The 25,174-nt window shown below is 37.6% G+C and overlaps 1 protein-coding gene and 1 long non-coding RNA gene across 2 annotated transcripts in view; one reads left to right on the top strand and one right to left on the bottom strand.

Annotated features, from left to right (window-relative positions):
• The window catches only part of LOC124285107 (protein O-mannosyl-transferase TMTC2-like), a 412,056-nt gene that overhangs the window by 357,815 nt on the left and 29,067 nt on the right, over nt 1–25,174 (top strand).
• LOC124285108 lies at nt 127–15,568 on the bottom strand. The gene is made up of 4 exons (XR_006900731.1): nt 15,559–15,568; nt 13,220–13,228; nt 172–262; nt 127–139 (listed from the first exon to the last, which is right to left on the bottom strand). It is a non-coding gene; the product is annotated as an uncharacterized LOC124285108 (long non-coding RNA).

Genomic DNA, 25,174 nt, shown 5'->3' with positions numbered 1-25,174 from the left:
CGTGTTCGCATATAATCCCATATAACAGGTAGAATGCTAACTTAGAAAATATAAAATCAATACACATACATAAACAAAACAAGTACTAACTTTAGAAATACAAAAAACAAAACATTAAAATAGATAAAACAAGTACCAACTAAACCATCCCAACCACTTCTGGCAAATTACCGAATTAAAAATTCATACAATTCTAAGTATGCAACCCTAACGCTTTTCCTCAAATTCAACTGAAACTTGGTCCCGTGTTACACACGTGTGTCTCATTGCACACGCGTGTGACACAGGACTCAAAACGCGTTGCACACCCGTGTCACACGCGTTCCCAACGCGTTCAAGGGGAATGAACTTTTAGGCAGTAGTGTAAGTTTACTAATAATTACAGTGGAAACCTGATAAGTAAAATGTCAAGGGACTCGCCAAAAATTGTTTACTTATCAGGTATTTTACTTATCCCAAACTTATAAAAACTTGCAAATGACAACCATATGCATGTATATGTATGCATATGTAACAATGAACAACTTATCAGGGATGGCCTCCAGTTGTCAGTGTATTGTCAACTGCTTGACGCCAGCGAGCTGTAAACAGGATGTTTGTTTGACTGGAGACTGACACAACTGCCCCTCATGTCGGATTATGTGGTGATCGCTAATTTAGTTATCCAGTCTCTTTTGTTAAGTAATTTAGTTCCAGGGATCGTGAGAAGACGTTTAGTTAAGCGGTATTGTTTACTTATCCGAGTTTAGTTAACCGGACTCTAATAGTGATAATTAATGAAGAACTGACTGACTGACTGACTGACTGCTTTTAGCAATATTCCAGCAATATCACGGCTGGGGACACCAGAAATGAAGAAAGTTGCTGGGACCAAAGAAAAGTGTTTACTTATCAGGTCTGTTTAGTTAAGCGGTCTTTACTTAGGCGGTTTCCACTGTACTAATATTATATGTAATTGTTCCAAATTACAGATAATTATATATTGAGCAGGAGGTGCAACCTGTTTTTGTCGGGGGCATCAAGGTCATCACCAAACAGGATTCATTTTCCTAAACCAAGCACTGCAATAAATGATTTTTTGCTATTTTGTTCAGATTTCGCAAGGTTTGACATTTTTAAATTAAAAGAAGACTGTTCTTGACACAAAATATTATTATGACGGCAGAGGCAATTTTTCATATTATAAGTAATAGGAGCATATCACTATCAGACACCTTGACAAACAGCAACAACTATGGAAAGTTCTGGAGATTAATTACATATAATGTCCTTGCTCAGAAACCCAGGAAAAGAACCAACATAAGATCATTTCCACACAACTGATAATCAGATGAAAGACAGTTATTGAAGAATGGTTATTTACACTTTGCTAATGCATTGACAGACCCATTAGAGTCTTTACCCATTACCATGTGGGAGAAAACAGAATGATAATATGTATTAATAACAAAAAATCTGTAATTCAAATTGTTCTGAAGTGAGAAGTATAATTTTGCCATACAAGCTAAATCATCCAAAATTTCATATGAAACAATAATTGATCATTTATTTAAGTATATTTTAATAATATATATGCATCATGCAGTGGCTAATATTTTGGCATAATAGAATAAATGAATGTTATTTTGAAACAGATTTTGTCACACCCATTTTCGTGCACCTCTTGTTGAGGTTGGTCTAAAGTTCAGACGAAAGAGGTGATCAGCTACTTCAGCTACTTCAGCTGTTTCCAGGAGAGCATACAAGGTCAAACAGGTTCAGTGATATCCCAGTTATATCATCCAAAACATAATTACAATTAAATGGGGTTTTTTTTCGTATGGGCTATGATTAATCATACTTAATAGTTATTTGTCTAGTGTTTACTGACAAAGTATCTCCAAATTTACTGTTAATATTCAATAAAGAAAGATGTTTAGCAGACAACACAATCTGTGCCATCACATCTTGTGACCATTTGCACTTACTAGAAAAGTGTAGTTAGATCTTGCAATCTTAATTTCTGATTTTCTCTTGTCATATTAAACTGAGCATGATAAAAGAAAACTTGTCAAATGAGAAGCTCATCAACTTTTGCCAAGGTTTATACATAAAAGTGGGGAAAACTTAGTTGTTATTAATTAAAATACCAATATTTTATGTAGAGGTTGGACAGAATGTGCCATGTTTGTTTTTCCTACGTGTACTTGGATGCAACACGATTTTTATGCTCATCAGCCCAGACAGCGAATGGGACTTCTAACGCTGCCTAGTCGAACTCACCAAGAACTTTCCGGAGAATATGTAGACTCCCCAACACTGCAGCCTTCTGCATTACCCAGAGTGTCAAAAGGGTTTTACTCCTTGTGGAGAACCCGGGCACTCTCCTGATCTGCGCCAAGAGATCAGGAGGTACAAAACCAAGGGCACCATGAACAATGGGGAGCCTGACAACAGTGTACTTGGGATGCAAGCGAGACATTTCAAAGGCGGGGTCAGCATACTTAGTATGCTTTTCCTGAATCTTGCCAATCATAAATCTGTCAAAAGGGACAGAAAATTCAGTGATATATATAAATTCATTGGCTTTATTGAGAAGGACAAGATCAGGTTTGTTGGCTGGAATCCTTCTCAGGCTGTATATGAGCCTATTCCACAGAAGTTTGAAAGCATCATTTTCCATGACGCCCTGGACATGTTCAGGGTCGTACCATGGATGGACCTCGGAGTCAAAGCCACAGGCATGGCTGAGACGGTAGTAAAAGCAACGAGCCATGCCATCATGTCGTTTAAGATATGCTGTTTGTATAGGAAGGGCATCCACTTACAAGGTGTTGGACAGTCTCTGTGAATTCATTGCAAAGTCGACATTTTATTATTCATATTTTCTTTAAGAATCGCATTTAGGCGATTGCAAGTGGGAAGTGACTGGTCCTGAGCAGCAAAAAGGAAGCCCTCAGTTTCACATTTGAGACCAGCCGACTACATCCAGGTGAAGGAGTCGGTGGGATTGCTATTCTGTTGTTCCACGCACTGCATGTACACACTATGCAATGTTTTTTCAGAAAGCTTCTCCACAAATTACCGACTCTAGTCTGGGCAGACTTGGTGAAAAATTCATATTGTCTAGTTTTGTCCAAAGGAATAGGAAAGGACTGGCACAGCAAAAGTATTGGTGGCTTTGACCTTGTTTCGAGCATTTATCTCTGAGATCCAGATTTTCTTTAAGCAAGCTTTATACTCAGCCCGAAGTTTGTCTTGAATCTGGGCATTCTGGAGCTTGTCTCGAACTTGCATTCCAAGATAGGTGTAGGCCTGATCTTCCACAAGATGCTCAATAACTCCTCCCCCCTGTAACTTGACCAATCCACCATGAACTACCTTGCCACGTTCCAAATGAAGAGTATTACATTTGTCGCATCCAAATGTCATGCCAATATCATTTAAAAAAGGACTTGACAAGGAGAACCTGTTCTTTCAAATTGACATCTCCTTTGGCAAGGAGCTCAATGTCATCCATGTAAAGGAGATGAGTAAGTGGTGTTGGAGATCTGTGCTGAGGAGGTCCGGGATGGTAACCCTCCTCTTTATTGAGCAGAAAGCTCAAAGGATTGAGACAAACAAAAAAGCAAAGGACTAAAGGAGTCCCCCTGAAATATTCCCCTTCTGATTGGAATAGATTCCAAAGTCTGCACCTGCCCTTGCGAGTACATATTATTATTATTATGTTTTACAGATTAAAGATAGTATGCAGCAGAGAGGGTTCGGGTGATCCTGGCACAGTTAGGCTGGTAAGGCTCATCATCAGCTCAGGGCCCTTGCCCCCTCTACACGCAGCCCAGACAGCGAATGGGACTTCTCCCAGGAAACGCTGCCTAGTCAAACCCATCAAAAACTTTCCGGAGAATATGAAGGCTCCCCAACACTGCAGCCTTCTGCATTACCCAGAGTGTCAGAAGGGCTGTACTCCCGGTGGAGAATCTGGGCACTCTCCTGATCTGCGCCAAGAGATCAGGAGGTACCAAACCAAGGGCACCGAGAACAATGGGGAGCCTGACGACAGTGTACTTGGGATGCAAGCGAGACATTTCAAAGGCGAGGTCCGCATATTTATCATGCTTTTCTTGAATCTTGCCAATCACATTGGTGTCAAAAGGGACAGAAAATTCAATGATATAAATATATTCATTAGCTTTATCAAAAAGGACAAGATCAGGTTTGTTGGCTGGAATCCTTCTCAGGCTGTATATGGGCCTATTCCACAGAAGTTTGAAAGCATCATTTTCCATGACGCCCTGGACATGTTCAGGGTCGTACCGTGGATGGACCTCGGAGTCAAAGCCACAGGCATGTCAGAGACGGTAGTAAAAGCAACGAGCCATGCCATCATGTCGTTTAAGATATGCTGTTTGTGCCAAGGTAGGACATCCACTGACAAGGTGTTGGACAGTCTCTGTGAATTCATTGCAAAGTCGACATTTCATATTAATATTTTCTTTAAGAATCACATTTAGGCGATTGCAAGTGGGAAGTGACTGGTACTGAGCAGCAAAAAGGAAGCCCTCAGTTTCACATTTAAGACCAGCTGACTTCATCCAGGCGAAGGAGTCGGTGGGATTGCTATTCTGTTCAACACACTGCATGTACACACGATGCAATGGCTTCTCAGAAAGCTTCTCCACAAAAGACCGACTCTGAGCAGACTTGGTGAAGGACTTCACCTGGTTTACTTCCATCACTGTACCGTCCAGCAGTACATCGTCATCAACAAAATCAACCTTAAATCTCAGATTCTGTCCAACAACCTTGGCACGCTTAAAATAGCTGTGGAATTCCTTGCTTTCATCATGAGTCTTCACATGCATCACTAGAGGATCATCCGATAAATAAATATGTGCAAAAGTACACAATAAAATTCTATCATGAAGAGCCTCCACATTAATCAAACCCTGACCTCCAGAATTGATTGGCATGTATAAAGGGTTAAGATAGGAACGAGGGTGGTGGGCTCTATTATCAGACATGATCCTTCTGGTCAGACGGTCAAGACTCTGGATGTCTTGTTTTGTCCAATCAACTACTCCAAAGGAATAGGAAAGGACTGGCACAGCAAAAGTATTGGTGGCTTTGACCTTGTTTCGAGCGTTTAGCTCTGAGCTCCCAGATTTTCTTTAAACGAGATTTGTACTCGGCCCGAAGTTTGTCTTGAATCTGGGCATTCTGGAGCTTGTCTCGAACTTGCATTCCAAGATAGGTGTAGGCCTGATCTTCCACAAGATGCTCAATAACTCCTCCACTTTGTAACTTGACCGATCCATCATTATTTACCTTGCCTCGTTTCAAATGAAGAGTATTACATTTGTCGCCATCCAAATGTCATGCCAATATCATTAGAAAAGGACTCGACAAGGAGAACCTGTTCTTTCAAATTGGAATCTCCTTTGGCAAGGAGCTCGATGTCATCCATGTAAAGGAGATGAGTAAGAGGTGTTGGAGATCTGTGCTGAGGAGGTCCGGGATGGTAACCCTCCTCTTTATTGAGCAGAAAGCTCAAAGGATTTAAAGACAGACAAAAAAGCAAAGGACTAAAGGAATCCCCCTGAAATATTCCCCTTCTGATTGGAATAGATTCCGAAGTCTGCACCTGCCCTTGCGAGTACATCTCAAGTTGAGTCGACCAGCAACTCATTAAAGACTTGAGTAAATCAAGTAGTCGCTCAGGGAGGTCAATACAATGAAGAGACTTCAGAATCCATTCGTGAGGGATAGAGTCGTATGCTTTTTTGTAGTCAATCCAGCACATGGAGAGGTTGCGGTGATATGTTTTAGCCTCTTCCAAAATCATTTTCTGTACAAGAAGTTGATCCTTGCACCCCCAACATCCCTTTCTTGCTCCCTTCTGCTCTCTGTAAATTATATCATTGAAAGAGCAGTAAGATGACACGAGGTTTGTCAAACACCCTGTGAATATTTTTGTATTGTGTATTCAAACATGTGATAGGGCGGAAGTTTTTGGGATCAGTCAAGTCTCCTTTCTTGGGGAGAAGTATTGTGCGACCTTTGAAGAACCATGGAGGAACATCACCTGTGTCCACGAGAGTATTGAAACAGTGTAGTAATGGTGTTTGGACACAGGGGAACAGTTTCCAATACCGGTTTTGAATGCCATCAGGCCCTGGAGCTGTATTAGATTTGGACTTTTTTATAACACTTTTCAGGCAATCTGGTGAGATGTAACAGACAAACGACCTAGTTACCTTCTCATGCATTGCATGGTCATAATCACGGACCCATGGTGCCTCCAGGTTACAGTCGCCGGGTACAGACCACAACTGTTTCCAGAACCTTTCATTGGCATCCATGGGAGGCCGTTTGTCATGTTCACCATCACCCTTTGTTTTCAGTTGCCTGCAGAAGTGCTTTTCATTGTTTCTAAAAAGTTTATTTTGTTTGATGGATTTATTTTTATTTTCCCATTTTTTCCTTCTTTCAGTCCAAACCTTTATTTTGGCCTTAAGGGTATCGACAATTTGGAGAAGTACCTTTTCTTTTATTGTCTTGTATTGTAATTTTAATTTTCTCCAAATTGACTTTTGCCGTTTTGACATTAGACTCCCTGATGATCTTAACTTCAGGCACAGCTCTATCCAGGAAATGTATTTTCTAGTTTCCGTTTTTTCTTTGGTGTATTGTTCTTAGTATTAGATGTTTTTTCTTTGGAAACTGTGTGAATTTCCTCCAAGGTTCGAGCGGCAGCATAGACACAACAATTAACTTCATGTAATGAACAGTCCGATGAAAGTTTCATAGAAATAATATCATTTAATAAATTGATTTCATTTTGGGGAAAAGATTCATTTGTTTGTTATCCCCCGCAACGCGTTTTGCGGGGGGTATTAAACTGGACTCCGTCCGTCCGCCGTCCGTGCAGATTTGTCTTTTCCGGAGCAGAACTCTAAAACCGTTCAATATGTCTTCACCAAACTTGGCACATAGATAGATCTGGTGGTGTACTGGTGCCTTTTGGTAGTTTTGGAATTCTGAATAAAATATTTTTGGCGTTTCCATGGCAACAAGTTTGACTTAGACTGAAATTAGTGATAGTGTTCTTTTTTGGAGTGGAACTCTAAAACCGTTGAATATTTCTTCACCAAACTTGGCACATAGATAGTTCTGGTGGTGTACTGGTGCCTTTTGGTAGTTTTGGAATTCTGAATAATGTATTTTTGGTCTTTCCATGGCAACAAGTTTGACTTAGCCTGAAATTAGTGGTAGTGCTCTTTTCCGGAGCAGAACTCTAAAAGCATTCAATATTTCTTCTCCAAACTTGGCACATAGATAGATCTGGTGGTGTACTGTTTCCTTTTTGGTAGTTTTGGAATTCTGAATAAATATTTTTGGCATTTCCATGGCAACAAGTTTGACTTAGACTGAAATTAGTGGTAGTGCTCTTTTCCGGAGCAGAACTCTAAAACCGTTGACTATTTCTTCACCAAACTTGGCACATACATAGATCTGGTGGTGTACTGGTGCCTTTTGGTAGTTTTGGAATTCTGAATAAAATATTTTTGGCGTTTCCATGGCAACAAGTTTGACTTAGACTGAAATTGGTGATAGTGTTCCTTTCTGGATCAGAACTTTAAAACCTTTCAATACTCTCCTTCCACTTTTCTATATACACACCTAAATATTTGACATAATCATAATTGGTAGACATAATCATGAAGAGTATTTTGCCATTGCGGGGGATATTGATGACTTTGTCGTCTTGTTCTCTCTTTCCATGTAAACGTTTTGGACTTAGTTTTAAAGGTAGGTGTGGGCTTCGTTTAGGGAGCATAACTCAAAAACTGTTCAATAATTTTCTGCAAACTTTGTAGATATATCAAACAGAACCTAAAGTGGTGCCTTTTGCTATTTCCAGACTTTTGTGATTTGTTATTTCTCGATTTCCTTGGAAACGATTTGGACTTAGTCCCAAAAGGGAGGGGTGGACTTTGTTTCCGGAGCACAACTCAAAAACTTCTTAATATCTTTCACCAAAACTTGGCAGGTATGTGAGGCAGATCCCAAAGTGGTGCCTTTTGCTATTTGGCAGATTTTTGGCATTTTTATTTTTCCCAGTTTCCATGGAAATGATTCAGACTTAGTCAGAAGAAAAAAAATGGTGATTTCCCAAAATTTCCAATTTGGAAATATCATATTTCCAAAATTTTCCAAAATTGGAAACATGATATTTCAAAGGCTTAGAAATTTTTGGAAATTTAGTAAGGATTTTACCACTACTTCTTTCAGTTTCTCCTTTTCCCAAGGATCCCCGTGAGTGTATAGACTGTGTATTCGTCCTCCTATGCGATCAACTAGGAACCAGTTCTATATATTAGTATAACCAGGGAGACTATAAGACGTTGTAGATTATCCCTGGTATAACTTCACTCGTCTGCATCCTCGTTGTTCTAGGTGTTAAAAATTGATATTGACTGTCACATTTGCCCTGATATGGCTAGCATTTTTGAAAATACCGTTTTAAGTGTATGTTTTACTTATTATCCTCAGAAGCGCAAATAGTTTTTGACCTGTCACGGTTTGCATAAACACAAATTACATAGACCTATGTTACATCATTGATTAAATAAAAGTTTACCGGACCCACTGACTGACTGGACAGGGTTTATTACATGTCATAAAAGTGAACCCTTGCCATGGAATAATAGGCTTATTGTAGTAGAATACATTCTCTAATTGGTACCCTCTAATTAACACCTGTCACAAGGGATGGACCGTTTGGGTGGTTTATCATTGTGAAATCAACAGTCAACAGACCATGAAATGTTGTTTTAAGACTGTAGGCTAATAGAGAACAACCCGTTTGGGTTTGTGGTCAGAGACGGTGTTATGCAGTTGGTGTATTCACGAAATATCATGAACTTGATAATAGATAATTGGTTATATGGTCTACTCCCATTTGTGAGAACTCCCAGTTGTGAGACTCCCAGTTGTGAGACAGTGGAGTAGGTATTTAGCAAAGAAAACACACCTTACTCCCCTATCTAATAGAATGGATTAACCCCAGCTAATTATGGATTAGCTATTTAACTAATTCTTGTGGAGGTAACTTAATGAAACTCTAAAAGATAAAGTAATTAACCTACTCGAGATAAATGGCTTTAAAAACAAACACTTGGTGTAGGTAACTTCGTGATCATTTGAAAGAGAAATTAATTTACCTACTCAGATTTACGTGTTTGAAAAATCTAGCAATAACTGTTGTAACTATAATTAATCCAAATGTATTTATTAACCTTTGACTGCTCTTTCCGATCACCACTATGGCAGGCCTTCAACAAGTAGAATATATCACCAGTTCAAGATAATCTTTTTCAATATTTCAGCATCTATTGAAAACAATAAATGCTCTTCAACGAACAATGTCTTCTGTGTTAATTAACTCATTAATGAACTATACCTCCTGTGGGTACTCCTCAGCAACAGGGCTGTTCCCACTTTCATCGTAGGGATGGGGAAGCGCCACCTGTGTGCACTGAACCATTAATTAATGTGTCTCACAACTGGGAGTTCTCGCAAATGGGAGGACACCGGTTATATTGTCCACACACGGGCGGACTGAGGCAAAAAGAACCCAAATGAATTCCTTCTTAAAAACTTCATAGTGTAAGTAATTAATTTGGTCATTTACAATAAAAGGTGACTAAATGTTTACTTTTAGATAACGTTAAATAATTTCTAGAGAAATCACTACACAAGTTCATATCACAGATGATTCCAGAGACAAATAGTTTATGAGATTCTAGGTTATGAAAAGCATTAAATTCCAAACAAGCCAATCTGTTCTCTAATGCTCAGGAATTATTACCACTTACACGAAAATAGTTTGAGATGTCGACTCAGGAAGCCGACCTATCGATTTTTATAAGGCTCAGGACGTTGACAAGGAGTACGCTTTGAAGTTTGGGTGTTATTTTAGCAAATGGCTAATCTCATGTGACGTGTTATTACAAGCTGGTGGTTCATGGAAGTGAACACAGCTCACACAGAAGACGACCTTGTAAAAACATAATTAAAACAATCATATGATGAACACATTTAAAAGGGCACTGATCCAGAGCAATTTCCGCGCACTGGTTGTTGCTTTTGTTATTGTTTTTCTCCCCTGAGTACCCTGTTGATATCCCAGTATTTTCAATGGGTTCGTAACCTTTGCTGCACCACCCGCATGCGTAATTGATCGTATAGGTATATATTGATCAACAAAAATGAAATCTTTTTTACTCGATAATATTTCCATCTTCATTTTTATTATAACAAATGAAAACAGTTTGAAGTTTAATCATCTGCCAGTGGTAAAAAACGTCAGGACTGAAAAATAACGAAGTCAATGTATGTCTTTATATTTTGTCTTATAATCCTAATTATTTGATTGCCATATTTGTATACATTTTGAAACTTAATAAAAAGCATACGATCTGCTTATACGTATAGTGTATTTATAACATGACTGTAATATCTAGACATTTTATAGAATGCCGACATGAATCATATTTCACACACGCCCTAGGTATGACCTAGTGTATGTTGTCTGTCTCATCAGGCTACACGGCGAAAACAAATGATTCTGTTGAATGCTACCACAAATGAATAAAAACAAAATGTAAATATTAGAAATAAAACAGACTAAAGTCTGCAACAATGTCAGGTTATTACCTTGTTCGAGGAATGTATCCATCAATATCCACATAGGTTTAGTCCCGATTTTGACAGCCTCAAATTTGACAGTGAAATTTCTCACTTCTGTAATTGATCTAGCCAGTTATCCCAATTTTGACAATGAACTTTGGTACACTTGTCAGCTCTTCTCGTGCCCGTTTTTTTACATTACTGTTATGGATATAGGAACCAATAGAGCTTTGGTCTGGATGTGTATGCTGTTTGTCCCCTCTTCTGACAACAGTCCCATCTGCTGTTGTAGTGACTGAGGCTGTTTTCAGGCACTGACATCTCCATATAATGGTACCATTCCTGTTGGCAGTTCGTCTCAGATACCTATATCCATCCAGCAACAATTCTCCACCTGGTCTCCTACCATCTAACTTTGTACCTTTCTCAGCCATGATGAAATACGATAAGAAAATGTGATGTATATGTGGGCATATATACTTTGCAAGTAATTGGTAAAGCTACTTCTCCCATCCTGCTCATAACGTAACCTTTTTTAAAATATTGCATTCATACATCTCAACGGATAATGCTGCTTCTCGCATCCTTTTCTCTCAGTTGATTGTGGTATTAGTGTTCAAGAATGTTACTTGTTCTGTACTTCTCTCAGGTGATTGCATTACATAACTAACCTTAATTGGTGCAGCTAGTTATCCCAGGTTTGAGAGCGAAACTTCGCGAATCAGTGACCAAGACGGTGTCAAATATGGGACACTACCTCCACATAAAGGAACAATATGCCATTCATCTGCAGCTGACAAAGAATCCTGTTCCATGTCAAGTGTCTTTTAACAGTCTAATATGCGAAAAAGGGATACATCGATTCACTTTTTTTCACATTGGTGTATAATCTCATTGGTCATCAAAGATCGCACACATGGCAACTAATTGCATGATATCCGCCATTCTTTAAAAAGGTAATTTAATTAGCCAATAATGAGCAATCAATCCACTTGTGTTTTTCTTGGCTTGGTCATCTCCTCCCCCACCCTCCCCACCCACCCTTACCATTGTCTTGCTAATTAACATGGTCTGGTGATCCTCTTGAGCCTTAAATAAACAACTTGCCCGACTGGCAAAAGAGGAACACCCCTATCAACTTACTGACGGTTAATATATTGAAGGAAAGATGTTGTTTTTACACAGGTACTTTACGACAGGGTGTAATCTGTATAGATTAGTAAATCTACATACATAAACACTGCCTTTTGACAAATCCCTGTGCAAGATAAAAGTAATTATCAACCAGCGTGTTATCGGTTAATCCTTTGATCGATGTTTGTTTTGTATCTCAGCTGATAATTCGTCTTGCTGCACTTCCATGAGCATATTATATACATGTAATACATTTGTCACATCAGACCTTAATTCATAATGCTGAGTATTTACTCCTGACACAAGAAATGCGAAATGGGAACCTTTGTCGGGTAATCTGAGTAGTATTACCATCATACCTGTTATAAATTCATTAATTGACCATCAAGTGAATGATTACAAATAACATGTGTAGGTTTATACCACCAAACACTGGTTAAAGCAAAGGGGGGTAGTAATCGCTGAATTGCATGCAATGTTAATTGCCTGAAAAAACTTATGGGCCGACACTGTTTGGAGGATACGAACTGAACTTCATTGCTGCATAAGAAATACATGTAAGCATTTGATGTGTACTGAAGTTAAAATTGTATATACCTAAGTAAATTTTCATTTGTCATAAATGTAATATGTAATAGACATCATATGTTTACATTGCATGATTAAATATCGAGGTAACAAAACACAGAAATAAGATCAAATTGGATCAGTCACTATGCCATCTATGCATTAGAAAATCCGAAAACCATACACTGCTGGTATACTTTATTGCAATCAGACAGGAACTACCGGGGGTATTCTCAAATAACCGCATCTGATGAGCATCCACCCTTCCTAATGTCCCGCTGTTTGGGTTGAAGCAATTTTGTCAAGGTGGCCAGAAGCCCAGTCCCTGTGTCCGTCACGGTAGAGGGAGCAGACACCGACAAGCTTGCAGTTTGGTTTGGTAATTAGACTGTTGGCGAGAAACATTAATCGCTCTGGATCAGTTCCCCTCTAATTACATGGGGATATATAATGAGAAGAAACATGAAAGTGTACATTCGATTTAGAAATGGCTAATGCTCAACTTGAACATAAGTTTATTCCTACACCTCGTTGATGCAATATGCCGAAGGCCAAAGACAACCCACGAAGAAGAAATACCGATACCTGGAAGGTCGTCTTCAAGAACTGAGACACCAGTTTCAAAATGGAATGTTAACTGTTAGACAGTTTGCTGATTCAGCGTCTCTTCTTTCACATCTTTAAAATATTTATAATGTACTTATAAATGTGTATGTATATTTAAAATTTTGTAATATTTTGGAACATTTCGTAATATGATGTAATATAAGTATTTATAATTCCTGTAAAATGTAGCATGTTGTAAAATGATTAAATAAAATCTGTCCATATAGTCTCCCGTTACCACTCGTGGCTTACGCCTTCTATGTTTTTCATGTCTTTTATATTTCAATGTATATTTGCTAAGTGAACTGAAACTGAAATCAAACACTATCTTTATACATATATTTGGCTCGTTTTCTCATTAGGTGTGCTCTCATTCGCATAATCCGGAATATCCTCTTCTATCAACACGTAGACCTGTCATTGTCTCTATAATCCAATGTTAATTTGCTAACAGACGGGACATCAACATTTCTCTTAACTCATCCGTTTGGACCAAAGGTCGATAGAGGGGAGTTTCCATGTATATTCTCACGCCATTATCAAGATAAAAGTTACTACAACCAGGTGAATAGAAGTATATATGCATAGTGACAAGCAGCAAATTAACAACAGGTAATTCAGCAAGTAGCACACCGTTGGGGTCAACAGGAGAGTAAGATCAACAAGTCTAAATCCACTCCATTGTCCAAGTAAAGGAATCAATCAACATTCAATCAGCTTGTTTATCCTGAACGTTGTACATCGAAATGCCGCTCTATGCAATAAACAGGGCGTTGTTATCACGTAAGTGGTATGTTTCATTGTGTATCCCCATACTGTTTACTGCAGTATAAGTGAGATCTGTGTCACTTTGCGAATGACCAATCTTTTGAAGTTGATTTAAGTTCTACTTTAGTAAACTGCTACCTAACAGATTGATCTCAAAATAAAACATCTCATTCCAAATTCGTGTTTTCTATTTCAGGTACTAAGAAATACTGAATTTTTACGTATTATATATAAATCTATCGGTACCAGTTTGACGTGTCTGGTCATGAGTTAACTAACATAGTGATTATATATTTTTGACCATTACATGTGTCATTCACACGTCATTTATGCCATTATAATGTTCTCTGATCCATTTCATCATACAGCATTTATTTCATTCAGTGTTTTGAAGCTCCTTTTGAAGAGTGAAATTATTTTTGTTCCTCAAGTGTTCCAACCAATATAGTCATTATGGTTACAAACGGCCTGATTTTAATACCTATCAAGTTAGATGTTATACACGCGTGCATGCACACACACCCACACAAAACATCCGTAATTTGTGAATTCTGTTCGGACGATAAAGAAATATCTAATTTGATAAGAATCACTATATAAATTATCTTCCCTTACTCTCAGAGAAGCATGGCATTATTCGTTCATTTTGTAATAATTTTATCTGCATAAAAGAAGGTATTATCAAAAATGTGAAACAAACTTCCGTATACTACCATTTCACTAACATTGCGATATTGACCATGGAATAATGGTCAATATAATAGTCTAGTCTGTTTTCAATGTCATAATATGTGAGGTTCCTCATTCACACATACATACAAACTGACAGCATAACACAAAACAATATGCAACCAACCCAATGTAATGCAATACAATTTTCACCGCCTGTGCATACCACACTGTTGACGAATCCCTCAGGTGTGTTAGAGCGATAATCACATCGCGACATGATTAAATGTCATATGCAACCAAAAAATCAAACATAATTAAAACACAATTATCACTTATTCATGACATATATAATATACATTGCTGGTTATGAAAAAACATATAATCAAAATTATAAGCGTACAATCGCAAATCAAAAGTGCAATATTGTGTACTTGGGTTTACTTCCCAAGAAACGAAGCAGCCGGGATACCGAACCCAGTCAGAGCGGGTGGGTGTGCACTCAAGTGTAACGGCTGGTTCATTTGCAGATGCCCTCACAGCTCATTGTGTGTGTTTATATAGAGATGTTGGGTTTTGTAAATACATGCTAATTTTTTTTGTATAACATTTTGCAATCAACAGACATCATAACATGTCATGTGTTCAAGTATCACACCTGCCTGTCTGTGTAATTACATAATGTGACAGAGACCGAACTCGGGCCATAAATCAATGCGTTTTGTTTATGGTGTATAGCCTGATTGGTGTTAAGTTCAAATTGCATGTGGTCAGTGATCGCAGTTGTGTATTGAATATTGTCATTAGCAGACAGGCAGGCAGACACACAGGTGTCAATAAAACAAGACATTGAGTTTTGTCTGTGACAACGACATATCTATATCACAGTTAAAAATTCTGTGAACGCTAAATAATGACATTGCTTTTAAGTATCGAATTGAGAAAGTGACTTGGTAAGAAAAGAGCGTGTGGTGAAATAGACAAATGAAATTATATAAACAGTTATTTTACTGTCATAACATATAAAAAGCTCGCGCGCCTGTGAGATATCAACAAAACATTAGGAAAATAGCTCACACCAAAGCCTTCACCGAGTAGTCACCGGACAGCCCGCTTCCAAGTTGCGCGAACCTATTTCACTGCACACGTGCTATGAGTGAGCCCAGCTGCTGAAACCAGCTGGTGAAAATTAGTGAATCGTTTGAACTCCGATTTCACGCGGTTTTCATAGCGTTATTTTTCAACTTTATAAGTTGAATTTGCATTTTTGATGATTTGTTTCAGTAAGTCCATACCGAAAGGTATCTGAATCTGCAAAGTTGTGTTTTACGCTGCATGTGACCTTTAACAAACCTACAGCTCAGCAGATTTTAATAACTTACCTGTTTAATAAGAAAAGAAAGATTTATGGATGTCAACTTCTTTATTGTGAATAACACGAAAAGTTTCGGAGCATGTGCTTGCTCCTTCATCAGGTGAAAATCAGGTCACAGTAATGCATTCCACTTCTTAATGCCCATCAAAGATTTAAAGGTCACATAAACCCTAGGGGGTACAAATACATAAATCACTAACTGGCATCGTTATAAATGAAACCCCGTCATTAAAACTACTCATTTCGACCTTTAATTGACTTAAATCGACCTTTTTGACAACAGTGCACAATTCTCACCCACGAACGAAATTTCAACCAATCAGAGCGGAGCGCCTCTGTGACGTCATATGAGGAATAGCTTTGAGGGCCGATGCAGAATTCATCTACATTTTAGGGGGTAAATTATCGTGTTTACAGGCTTGTATAAACCTGAAATCGTGACAATTGTTGTGGAAAATGAAAGCTATATGTTCTCACAATCTACTGTCATTTAATTTTGTCTCCTGCTTTGCCTAGTTTCTGAGTTACAACTTGTTTTCATAGACGATTCTGTCAAAATGGATTGGTGTCGTTAGGCCCTATTTGTATAATGACTGAACCAAATTGATCCCATTTCTGTGTTGTTTTACCTCGATATTTAATCATGTCATGTAAAAATCTGTTTGTATTCTCAAAACAGTGTCGGCCCATAAGTTTTCACATGCAATACAGCAATTAATACTCCCTCATTGTAACCCGTGTTAGGTGGTATAAACCTACACATGTTATTTGTAATCATTCACTTGATGGTCAGTTAATGAATTTATAATAGTAATATAATTAGTGGTAACACACTTAGATTACCCGACAAAGGTTCCCATTTGGCATTTCTTGTGTCTGGAGTAAATATTCAACATTATAAACATCGATCAAAGGATTAACCGATAACACGCTGATTGATTAATTACTTTTATCTTACACAGCAGAATTGTCAAAAGGTAGTGTTTATGTATGTAGATTTACTAATCTATGCTGAATACACTCTGTCGTGTCGGTGTCTGCGTAAAAACAACGTCCTTCGTTCAAAGGATTAACCGGCAATACATTGATTGATTGCCCATTATTGGCTAACTAAATTACTGTTTTTAAAGAAAGGCGGACATTATGCAATTAGTTGCCAGGTGTGCTATCTTGGGTGACCAATGAGACTATACACCAATACCTGAAAAGATTTATCACTTTTCAGTATATTAAACTGTTAAAAGACACATCATTTGGAACAGTTTTGTGGATATTGATGGATACATTCCTCGAACAAGGTAATGGCCTGATATTGTTCCTATAACTTTAATCTGTTTTAATTTTAATATTTGCATTTTGTTTTATTCATTTGTCGTAGCATTCAACAGAAGCATTGTTTTTCGCCGTGAAGTGTAATGAGACAGACAACATGCACTAGGGTGTGTGTGCAAATTATGATTCACATTGGCAAACTATAAAATGTCTAGATATTACAGTTCTGTTATAAATTCACTATAAGTATCAGCAGATCGTTTGCTTTTTATTTAGTTTCAAAATGCATACAAGTGTGATAATAAACTAATTAGGATTATAAGACCAAATATAAAGACGCGCACACTGACTAGTATCTACATACTGGTGAGTGGACATTAACCATGGGAATGTAGCAAGAAATTTATCGCGCAGTATTGTGACTTCGACCCCCACCTCGCTTCCGTGGAAGAAATCGTTATGTTATAAGTTGTGTCATGCAAAATCCTTTTGGTCATGATTCCAATACATATTTAACAACGAGTAGAAAGTAGTCTTGATTTTCTAACTTGATGAAAACAAACTATAATCTCATTAATTCTAACAGATTTTTTTATTTTTAAAAATGGCGGCGCCCTGTCGGGAACATCCGCCAGTCTGAGGAAAAATCGTATTTAGGTTTGTTTTCACCGAGTTACAAAATCAAAACTACTTTCTACTGGTAGTAAAATATGTATTTTATTGATGGCCAATAGGATTTTGCATGACATAGCGTATATCATAACAATTTCTCTCCTGGCAGCGAGGTGGGTGTCAATATAAATACTACTTACAATATTATTGTTACTCGACCACAACCTCACTTCCGAGGAAGAAATCATTATGTTACAAGTTGTGTCATAGAAAATCTTTATGGTCATCAATCATATGCATATTTTACTACAACTAGTAAGTAGTTTTGATTCTTTAACTTCCGTGAAGCGATCTGAACACAAGTAAGATATCGTTTCAGGCTTCCACAACGCTTCGCCGCACTAACAAACATAACCCATTTAGCACGAACTGCGCGGGTCCTGTGGAAATCTGTGCATGGTGACACCATCGCCCGACCCTAGGAGCAATTGACGACAAAGAAACGATTTGGCATGTCGCCGTTGATGTCGAGAAATCATCAAAATGATGGCGTGCTACACATTTTCTATACAACTAACTGAAAATCGTTCCTCATATGACGTCACTGCAGTGCTCTGGCGACAGAGTTACGTAACCTGTCTGTGGTTTCGTTGGCGGGCGAGAGGGAAGCAGGACACATTTTGGCCACTTTTAATCGCTCGGTATTAATTAACCACAAGTTTTTAAAGAATAAATTTGGTGTTCCGCATAAGACTAACCACAAATCTTTCATATGTAATGGTTAAAAGAGTAACAAAAAACAAAGTTTAGTGGTTCTTTAACTTACTTCCAGAGGCCTCTTAAAGAGCCATAAAAACTTGTCAATTGGTGACTCTTAACTGCCTTGACTCACTCATCAATCAACAAGGGATTAAGGTCCTGGGGCATGCAAATAACAATAATTTACTATCACCCACCAGTTATCTCCCCTTGTGGACATTTCCAAATTGTAAATTTTTGGAAATCTCATATTTCCAAAATTGGAAATGTCTTGGAAACATCATCTTTCCAAAATTGGAAATGTCTTGGAAACATCATCTTTCCAAGACATTTCCAAGCTTGTAAATGTGGACTTTTTTTCCCAGTGAGTCTCCAAAGGAAGAGGTCGCTCGTTTCCGGAGCACAACTTGAAAACTGATCAATATCTTTCTTCAAGACTTGGTAGATATATCAAACATAAGCTAAAGTGGTGCCTTTTGCTATTTAAATTTTTTATGTTTCTTCACCAAACTTGGCACATAGATAGATCTGGTGGTGTACTGGTGCCTTTTGGCAGTTTTGGAATTCTGAATAAAATATTTTTGGCGTTTCCATGGCAACATTTTCGACTTAGACTGAAATTGGTGGTTGTGCTCTTTTCCGGAGCAGAACTCTAAAACCGTTCGCTATTTCTTCACCAAACTTGGCACAAAGATAGATCTGGTGGTGTACTGTTTCCTTTTTGGTAGTTTTGGAATACTGAATAAAATATTTTTGGCATTTCCATGGCAACAATTTCGACTTAGCCTGAAATTAGTGGTAGTGCTCTTTTCCGGAGCTGAACTCTAAAACCGTTCAATGTTTCTTCACCAAACTTGGCACATAGATAGATCTGGTGGTGTACTGGTGCCTTTTGGTAGTTTTGGAATTCTGAATAAAATATTTTTGACGTTTCCATGGCAACAAGTTTGACTTAGCCTGAAATTAGTGGTAGTGCTCTTTTCCGGAGCTGAACTCTAAAACCGTTGACTATTTCTTCACCAAACTTGGCACATAGATTGGTCTGGTGCCTTTTGGTAGTTTTGGAATTCTGAATAAAATATTTTTGGCGTTTCCATGGCAACAAGTTTGACAGCCTGAAATTAGTGGTAGTGCTCTTTTCCAGAGCAGAACTATAAAACCGTTCAATGTTTCTTCACCAAACTTGGCACATACATAGATCTGGTGGTGTACTGGTGCCTTTTGGTAGTTTTGGAATTCTGAATAAAATAGTTTTGGCGTTTCCATGGCAACAAGTTTGACATAGACTGAAATTGGTGATAGTGCTCCTTTCTGGATCAGAACTTTGAAAACCTTTCAATACTCTCCTTCCACTTTTCTATATGCACACCTAAATATTTGACATAATCATAACTCGTAGACATAATCATGAAGAGTATTTTGCCATTGCGGGGGATATTGATGACTTTGTCTTCTTCTTGTGATTTATTGTTTTCTCGGTTTCCATGGAAACGATTTGGACTTAGTCCCAAAAGGGAGGGGTGGGCTTCATTTCCGGTGCACAACACGAAAAGCGTTCAGTATCTTTCAACAGAACTTGGCAGATATATTAGGTAAATGTTGAAATGGTGCCTTTTGCTATTTACAGAATTTTGGCATTTATGTTTCTCATGATTTCCATTAAAATGATTTGGACTTACTTTAAAAAAAAGTCAAGCTGGACTTAAAGGAACTGTCAAATAGGTGGGGGCCGGGGGGATATGTCATCTTCTGATGACTCTTGTTTATAATAAAGTTGGAGTCACAAAAGTGGTGGTTTAACCACAGCGGTTGAATTAAAATGTCGTTGATATCCTCAATATTCACAGAATGGAACCTTACATATTTACTCCATGCCTTTAGAACATCATTCCAGAAGGGGTTTTAAATTTTCAAGTAAAACGGGATATTTGCACCGAAATGGAAGATATAGTCTAACTGAAAACCAGAGAGGTCATATTGTTTCTGTTTAGCGATGTATCTTTTTAGACATGAAATTTTAAGTGATTCAGTGAATGTTTTAATATCAATCATTCTTTAGACCTCTATCTTCATATTTCTGCATAAGATTGGTTCGTTTTATTATCCCACCGGCATGTAATGCGGTGGGATATAGTCGTCGCCTCGTCCGTCTGTCCGTCCGTCCGTCCGTCCGTCCGTAATCATTTTGTTTCCGGAGCATAACTCAAGAACTGTTCAGTATTTTTCAACCAAAATTGGTAGATATGTCAAACAGATCCTAAAGTGGTGCCTTTTGCTATTCAAAGATTTTTGGCATTTTTATTGTTCCCGGTTTCCATTGAAACGATTCAGACTTAGTCCCAAAAGTGAGGGGTGGGCTTCGTTTCCGGAGCATAACTCAAGAACCGTTCAATATTTTTCAACAAAAATTGGTAGATATATCAAACAGATCCTAAAGTTGTGCCTTTTGCTATTTGCAGATTTTTGGCATTTTTATTTTTCCCGGTTTCCATGGAAACGATTCGGACTTAGTCCCAAAAGTGAGGGGTGGGCTTTGTTTCCGGAGCACAACTCAAAAACTTCTTAATATTTTTCAGCAAAACTTGGCAGATATGTGAGGCAGATCGCAAAGTGGTGCCTTTCGCTATTTGCAGATATTTGTGATTTATTATTTTTTTGGTTTCCATGGAAATGATTAGGACTTAGTCCCAAAAGTGAGGGGTGGGTTTCGTTTCCGGGGCATAACTCAAGAACCGTTCAATATTTTTCAACAAGACTTGGTAGATATATCAAACAGAACCTTAAGTGGTGCCTTTTGCTATTTGCAGATTTTTAGCATTTTTACCTTTCCCGGTTTCCATGGAAACGATTCGGACTTAATCCCAAAAGTGAGGGGTGGGCTTCGTTTCCGGAGCACAACTCAAAAACTTCTCTATATCTTTCAGCAAAACTTGGCAGATATGTGAGGCAGATCTTGCAGTGGTGCCTTTTGCTATTTGCAGATATTTGTGATTTATTATTTTTTTGGTTTCCATGGAAATGATTCGGACTTAGTCTCAAAAAGGAAGGGATGGGTTTCGTTTCCGGAACACAAATGGAAAACTTCTTAATATCTTTCAGCAAAACTTGGCAGATATGTGAGGCAGATGCCAAAGTGGTGCCTTTTGCTATTTGCAGATATTTGTGATTTATTATTTTCTCGGTTTCCATGGAAATGATTCGGACTTAGTCTCAAAAAGGAAGGGATGGGTTTCGTTTCCGGAGCACAACGCGAAAACTTCTTAATATCTTTCAGCAAAACTTGGCAGATATGTGAGGCAGATCCCAAAGTGGTGCCTTTTACTATTTGCAGATTTTTGTCATTTATTTTTTTCATGATTTCCATGGAAACGATTTGCACTTAGTCTAAAATCAAGCTGGACTTTAAGTAACTGTCAGATGATTTGTTCTTTCAAAGATGTGGGGGCCGGGGGGATATGTCGTCTTCTGATGACTCTTGTTTTGTCCTTTTTGTCGTTCCATATAAACTTGAAAAAGAGAGTGTTCAATTCTGAGATAAAATTGGGTGGTGGGTTTGGAAGGGAGGTAAATATATGAACTATGGTTGATAAGGCCAACGTTTTAATTACGGTAATTTTGCAAATCAAAGTCAAATTACACTTACGCCATTTTGAAACAATTCTGTTGATGCTGTCTAGTCTTTTTCTTGTGTTGATGACCCACAGGTTTTGCAAAGAAGCGTTCAGTGTTATTCCCAATAAGTCGAAGTTTCCTACATGCAAATCTAGATTAAGGTTGAGGGTTAGTTTTATCTTACTTCCAGCGAGTGATCCAAGCCATACTGCCTTAGTTTTATCAACGTTTATTTTCAGTCCAGACATTTTATAAAAGCTTGATAGAGTATCTATTGCTTCCTTAAGAGAGGTCTCTGATCCATCTAAAACTAATTCTGTATCGTCTGCATATGGACCTATAATGTATTCGATATCATTTAAGGTGACACCTTTTATTTCGACATAATTACGAATCATAATCCCTAGTATTTCTGCAACGAACAAAAACAAATACAGTGAAATTGGGTCTCCTTGTCTGCAACCTCTTTCATTTTGGAAGAAAGTAGATAAATGTCCATTTTGTACAATACATACATGAAAAAAATCAAATCTTACCTTTGCAATGAAAATACGCGAAATCGATGACTGAAGTCAACACGCATTTTTGCCAGCTTCCGGATAGGCTGCGCAGTACAAACCGTAGCGCTGATGGTTTTGCGCACTGGCTCGAGGGCCGTCCCTCTATTTTATGGTCTCTGTTCAAACTAACATAAAAAGACAGTTATCATAAAACTCCAGATGCCATCATTACTGAAACCAGTGATGCCATTGAAGATTAATGTTATATATACACTGGGTATTAAGGTCTCTGTGTGGGGATATTCTTTAAATCATACTGTTACAACATAAAATAGAAAATAATATGCATGTTGATATTTGTAACTACTGCACTAGCTGACCTGAACCAAACACTAACGCACTCACGTACGAATGTGTTAACTTTATACTTGCATGGAAAGCATGTGTCTCACTCTGTGGTGCCATATATGTTAGACGCTGATGAGTAGATATCGTACATGTATACTGGCTCATGAGATATGAAACATAAATACGTGTGGTAGTGATAAATATACATTGATGCAACATGCCACTTTTATATCATATAAATGATATTTTAATTCGCTATACATTATTTGATATCGATATATGTATCTGCATTCTTGAGTGCTAGTATGATTATTGCTCGCTAGTTAAAGGGCTACTGATCCAGAGCAATTTCCGTGGACTGGTTGTTGCTTTTGTTATTGTTTTTCTCAGGTGAGTACCCGGATGATATCCCAGAATTAATGACTGGTTCGTTACCTCTGCTGCGCCACCCTCATGCGCAGTTGATAGTATAAGTATTGACTGATCAACAAAGATGAAATCTTTTTTACTCGATAATTTGATTTAAGAAATAGTTTCTTATAAAAACAAATTGACTTTGAATTTGACTTTGATGAAGCCTGATATAATAGCATTGACTTCATAAAGTAAGGCTAATTTGATTTAAGAAATAGTTTGAGTCTTGAATTTGGTGAGAAGTGATATAATAGCTTGGAAAGTAAGGCTAACTAAGTACAAGTCTTGGGGAGAGTAGTGGGCTTGGGTTCACTACCAGTCAATCTGAATGTTGTATTAAATGGCATTATTTTGATAACAAATGAAAACATTTTAAGTTTAACCATCTGCCAGTGGTAAAAAATGTTAGGACTGAAATAACATATAAATAAGTCAACGTATGTCTTTATATTTTGTTATAATCCTAACTAGTTTATTATCACATGTGTATGCATTTTGAAACTTAATAAAATGAACACGATCTGCTTATACTTAGTGAATTTATAACATGACTGTAATATCTAGACATCTTATAGATTGCCAACGTGTATCATATTTCACACACACGCCCTAAGTGCGACCTAATGTATGTTGTCTGTCTCATTACACTTCACGGCAAAAAAAATGATTCTGTTGAATGCCATAACAAATAAATAAAAACCAAATGCAAACATTAAAATTAATATATATATATATATTAGATATATATATATATATATACAGATATCAACAATATTGTTTTTTAGTGCATTTTGTTCTGGGAATGTATCCATCAATATCCACATAAAGGAATGAGATGTCATTCATCTGCAGCTGTAAAAGAATCCTGTTCCATGTCATGTGTCTTTTAACAGTCTAATGCGAAAAAGTTATCTATCGTTTCAGGTTTTTCACATTGATGTATCCCATTGGTCACCCTAAGAAAGCACACCTGGCAACTAATTGCATAATGTCCGCCATTCTTTGAAAAAAGTAATTTAGTTAGCCAATAATGAACAATCAATCAATGTATTGGCGGTTAATCCTTTGAAGGAAGGACGTTGATTTTACAAAGAGACTTTACGACAGGGTGTATTCTGTATAGATTAGTAACTCTACATACATAAACACTACCTTTTGACAAATCCGCTGTGCAGGATAAAAGCAATTGGTCAATCAGCGTGTTATCAGTTAATCCTTTGATCGATGTTTGTTTTGAAACTCAGCTGATAATTCCTCTTGCTGCACTGTCATGCGCATATTACATAAGATGTAATACATTTGTCACATCAGACCTCAATTTATAATGTTGAGTATTATCTCCAGACACAAGAAATGCCAAATTGGAACCTTTGTCGGGTGGTCTGAGTGGTGTTATCACTAATTATACCTGTTATAAATTCATTAACTGACCATCAAGTGAATGATGACAAATAACATGTGTAGGTTTACCACCAAACAAGGGTTACAGCAAGAGAGTAGTAATCGCTGTATTGCATGCAAGTTTGACTGTCTGAAAAAACCTTATGGGCCGACACTGTTTTGAGGATACGAACGGATCGAACTTCATTGTTACATAAGAAATATACATAAGCATTTGCTGTGTACTTAGTTAAAAACTGTATACACCTAAGTACCTAAGTAAAATTTCAGATTCTTTTAGCAATGGCAAAGTCGGGTTGTTTAGTTTATGGATTCAAATATATCAAATGTGTGTTTTTGATATCATATATCATACGTAATAGACATCATATTTTTACATGATTAAATATCGAGGTAAAAAACATAGAAATAGGATCAAATTGGATCAGTCACTATACCATCCAAACATTTGAAAACCTGAAAA

Source organism: Haliotis rubra, unplaced genomic scaffold, assembly GCF_003918875.1.
Source record: "Haliotis rubra isolate DU_JTF1 unplaced genomic scaffold, ASM391887v1 Scf352, whole genome shotgun sequence".
NCBI lineage: Eukaryota > Metazoa > Mollusca > Gastropoda > Lepetellida > Haliotidae > Haliotis > Haliotis rubra.
This window is presented reverse-complemented; position numbering and strand designations above follow the sequence as displayed.